This window comes from Nannospalax galili, unplaced genomic scaffold (assembly GCF_000622305.1).
Source record: "Nannospalax galili isolate Female #2095 unplaced genomic scaffold, S.galili_v1.0 scaffold385, whole genome shotgun sequence".
NCBI lineage: Eukaryota > Metazoa > Chordata > Mammalia > Rodentia > Spalacidae > Nannospalax > Nannospalax galili.
Window position 1 is genome coordinate 289866 of NW_008354956.1, and position 5177 is coordinate 295042.

At 46.2% G+C, this 5177-nt stretch overlaps 1 protein-coding gene across 4 annotated transcripts in view; it reads right to left on the reverse strand.

The window, feature by feature from the left end:
• The window catches only part of Xrcc1 (X-ray repair cross complementing 1), a 32766-nt gene that overhangs the window by 12349 nt on the left and 15240 nt on the right, over positions 1-5177 (reverse strand). The gene's annotated exons all lie outside the window — the stretch shown is intronic.

Here is a 5177-nt window from a genome sequence, read left to right on the forward strand (position 1 = left end):
TGTGTCAGCACACCCGTGTAGTGCAGTGCCTTAAGAGGTCAGAAGAGGATGTTGGATCCCATGGAACTGGAGTTTTGGACAATTGTTAATTGCTATGTGGGTGCTGGGAACTGAGGGAAGAGGACTACACAGAAGCAAAGATGTAGGTAGCCAACTCCAGTGGCCCAGAACTTGATTTTAGAGGCCTCTGTAGTAGTGGTGGAAGAAGCCAAGACCTGGACTCCAAGCAAGGAAGATCTCAGAGACCTTTACTACACATAGGGGAAGGTAGCTCCCTCAGCAGCTAAGTCTGAGAAAGGGTCTGTAGAAAGAGGCAGAGGAGGGCTGCCTGTCTTGGCCTTGGCAGGAAAAATTCTGAGAACTCCAAACCACAGGTCTTTCTCTCTAAGATCTGGTGTAAGACTAGCTAGGCTGGTGAGATGCTCAGTGGGTAAAGGCGCTTGCCACCAATCCTGACGTTCCCAGGGGGCCACATTGTAGAAGGGGAGAATTAACCCCTGAAAAGTTTTTTCCTCTAACTTCCACACATATATCATGGTATGTGTGTGCTCACACAAAACAAACAAATAATGTAATTTTTTAATTAAAAAAAAAATTCACACTAGCTATCTGCCTGAAAAACCCAAAGTGAACATTTTAGGTATCCATCTGAGCACAGCACTGCCTGACCCGGGGCAACACTCCACTTGAAGAACACACTTCCAAGGAGGCCCTTAGAGTGTGATGTTTCAGCACTTGGAACCTGAGACAGGAAGACCAAAAGTCTGAGATCTAACTGGGCTACATAGTGGAGACTTGTCTCACAAAATAAATAAGCACGTATGGGGCTGGAGAGACGGCTTAGCAGGTACGAGCACTAGCTGCTCTTCCAAAGGACCTGGGTTCAGTACCCAGCACCCACGTGATGGCTGACAACCATCTGCAGCTGCAGTTCCAGGAGATCCGAGTCCCTTGTCTGGCCTCTGAGGGCACTGCATGACATGGGTGCACTTTCATAGATGCAGGCAAAACACTTGTACACATAAAATAATTAATTTGAAAACAACAAGCCAGGTATGGTAGCTCATGGCATAATCCTAGCACTCAGGAGGCTGAGGCAGGATTGCCAGGAGTTCCAGCCTGGACTACAGAGTGAGTCTGTCTCCAAAGACCTAATAAAATTAAATACAAAGAAATGAATGAATAAATAAATACACACACCTATGAGGATACAGTTGACATGGCAGGGTTAGAAAAACCACAACCTACAGACTGACCCAGGAAGGCTGCACATATGCAAACCATAAAACATACAGTAAGTACGCTTAAGAGTTTAAAGAAATAAATGTAGACGTTGACAGTAGATGAAAGAACCTATGACAACCAAAACAGATCAAGTGGTTTTGTTTGGGGGGGCACGGGGGTTGAGACAGGGTTTCTCTGTAACCCCAGCTGGACTGGAACTCACTATATAGACTAGGCTGGACTCAATCTCACAGAGAAGACCAAGAAGTTTTGAACAGTGGAGAGCCGGGTATCCAATACAAAGGGACAAATCACAATCGGTCCACGTGAGCCACACCTTTCTGCCAGTGGCTGGACCATGACACAGTCCTGGCCAATCAGAGCATGCCAGCTGCTCAGGGTTTCTGGGAATCTCTTCCTTCATTATTGAGGAGAGATGAGAGCCAGGCAGGCATGGTGGTGTGCAGGCCTATCAGCCAGTACTCAGGAAGCCAAGGCAAGAAGATCACAAGTTCAAAACCAGGTTGGGCTACATAGTGAGATGCTGTCTCAAAACAGGGAGAAGCTGGGGCTAGAGGGATGGCTCAGCGGTTAAGAACACTGTTCTTGCAGAAGACCTAGGTTTGAATCCCAGCACCCACATGGCAGCTAACAACTGTCCGTAACTCCAGTTCTAGGGGATCTGACAGCCTCTTCCCTCCTCTGTGGGCATTGCATGACACGGGTGCACTCACCTACATGCAGGCAATACATGTATACATATAAAATAAAAATAATAAATTTTTTTTTTTAAAAAAAGGGAGAATCTGGGTACACAGCTCAGTTGGTGAAGTGTTTGCCTAGCACATTGGCAACCTGGAATTCAGTCCTCAGCACTACATAAAACTGGATGTAGTAACGAACACTCTTAATACAAGCACTTAGGAGGTGGAGGCAGGAGGATTAGAAGTGCAAGGTCATCCTCAATTACACTGCTAATTCAAAGCCAGCTAAAGGGTTGGGGAGAGGAGCCAGGAGATCATGACTTTAAGGCCAGACTGAATGACACAGTAAGTTTGGGGAGGACCAACCTGGGCTACATAAGACCTTATCTCAAAAAAAAAAAAAAAAATCACAAGGAGGGGGCTGGAGGGATGGTTCAGTGGTTAACGGTACTTCCTGATCCTCCAGAGGACCTGGGTTCAGCTCCCAGCAGCCACCTGGCAGCTCATAACTCTCTGTAACTCCAGTTCCACAGGAGTCAATGCCCTCTTCTGGCCTCCACAGGCACTGTATGCACATGGTGCACTTACATACATACAAGTAAAATACTCATACACGTAAAATGAAACAATCACAGGGAGGGAGGGAAGAAGACTGGGGAAGAATGAAGAAGTCAGGAGAGGGAAGCGGCAGAGGAGGGAGAGGATCACTGAGCTTCTCCCATCCCTCCGCCTCCATTTCCTGCTTCGGAAGCTACTAACGACAGAGCAACAACCATCACCCTGTAATCACTAGGCCAAATCTAAAACAGAGGTGTCTATCAGGCACCCTACCTTGGTTGCGCTGCCAGATCAGCACTGGGTCTGCCTAAGGCCAGCCTTCCTCCTGAGGACAGGACAAAGTTGTTTCTTTCACAGGAAGCAGTGCTCAGCTGCATGTATTTTGTTACTTATTTTACCTCTTTCCTAATTGATGTTCTGTAAAATTTATAAAACTAGAAAAGAAAAACTTTTATGGAGATTAGAATATGATGATAGGCTTCTTGGTGCCCAGCTCTGATTGGAAAAAGGAAACAACAAAGGCAAAGAAAATTACCCAGGAGGAAGCAAGTCACTGGCCCTGACTGCCTGTGTCTAGAAAAGGCCTGATTCTGAACCGAACTGAGAGGCTGAATTTATCATCCAGGGACAACAATGGAGGGACAGTTCAGTGGCTGGAAGTCACCACCAACACAAAGGACAGACACCCCACTGTTCTTCCTAGTCACGGTGAATAGAAAGCCACTCTGCTTGTCAGATTTATGATACGCAACCACTGCCTTTAGGCTTCCAAAATTAAACCTTTGATCTCTAGTCTGGGTTACCTCTAAAGCTGTATGGTTTCTTGAACTAGGGATGGAAGCTAGGATCTCACCCATGCTACACAAGCCCTCTACTGCTAGCCCCTCACACTGGGATTCCAGGCAGGTGCTGTACCACTGAGCCACACCCATATCCCCTCACTAGGGGATTCTAGGCAGGGGCTCTACCACTGAGCCATGCCCCCAGCCCCTCACTGGGGGATTCTAGGCACGTGCTCTACCACTAAGCCACATCCCAGCCCCTCACTGGGGGATTCTAGGCAGGTGCTCTACCACCAAACCACACCCCCAGCTCCTCACTGGGGGATTCTAGGCAGGTGCTGTACCACTGAGCCTAGGAAGCTCTAGTCGTGGTGATCACGTGCTCCAAGCTTAGGGTGGAGGCGGCGGCATCGACCTTGGTTCCCCATCTGCCCTTCTCTTTTTCCTTCCAGCTATCTGGCTCCAGTTCTCATGGAAAGCAAGCATCAGAGACTCAGTCTTCAACTCAGTTGTGGCTAGAACTTATCATAGCAATCTTCTGAGACTTGCACATATATTTAATTCAAACTCCTTTTTTTTTTGACAGGGTCTCCCTGTAGCCCCAACTGGCCTGGAACTCTCTATGTAACCCAGACTGGCCTTGATCTCACAAAGATTTGCCTGCCTCTGCCTCCTGAGTGCTGGGATTAAAGGCATGAGCCACCATGCCCTGCTAATTCAAATTCTTGAAGGATTCCAGACTACTGACATAGTTGTTTTCAGACCCTGGGAACACAAAACCCTGAGCTGGCCATTCCATCTTGCTAGACAAACTTCAGTGAACACACATACCAGACATGACATTTTAGCTAAAAAAATGCAGACTCTGTCTTTGTTATTATGAAGAATTCTGATACACACAGACACACACACACACATTTTTGAGACAGGTCTCCTGTGGAGCCTGCTGGCCAGGAATTTGCTATGTAGATCAGGCTGGCCTTGAACTCACAGTAATCTACTTGGCTCTGCTTCCCAAATGCTGGGATTAAAGGCATGTGCTAAAATACCCATGCCCTGATCTATTTATCTATTTATTGATCTATCTTTTTTTAAAGATCTATTTTTATGTGTGTTTTACCTGCATGTAAGTGTACCATGCATGTAGTTCCTATGGAGGCCAAAAGATTACACTGGATCCCCTAGAACTGGATAAGAGCCAGTTGTGAGTCACTGTGTTAAGTACCAGGAACCAAACCTGGGTCCTTTGCAAGAGCAGCCCTGCTCTTACCTTTGAAGCCATCTCTTCAGCTCTTTGATCTTTATTTTTGCCAAGAAAAGCAAAGAACTTTAAGATTTTCTTGTTTTGAATTATTTTTTAAATTTAGTTATTTTTATATTTATGCATATTTTGCCTGCATGTATGGAATTGCATGTGTAGTGCAATGTCTGTGGAGGCCAGAAGAGGGCATCGGATCCCCTGGAACTGGAGCTATAGTTGTGCACTACCATGTGGGTGCTGGGAACCAAACCTGGGTCCTCTGCAAGAGCAGCCAGTGCTTTTAACCACTGAGCCATCTCTCCAGCTCTTACTTTCTTTTTAATTTGGTGTGTGTCTGTTTGTGGGTATGTGTACATGAATGCAGGTCCCATTAAAGGCCAGAGACATCAGATCTGTTTTTATGGTTTTTTGTTGTTTTTATTTTTTTATGATTTTTATTTTATGTGTATGAGTGTTATGCTTACATGTAGGTAAATGCACCCATGTCGTGCAATGCCTGCAGAGGACAGAAGAGGCTGTCGGATTCCCTGGAACTGGAGTTATGGACAGTTGTTAGCTTCCATATGAGTGCTGGGATTCAAACCCAGGTCTTTTGCAAGACCAGTGTTCTTAACAGCTGAGCCATCTCTCCAGCCCCTCAACCTGTTT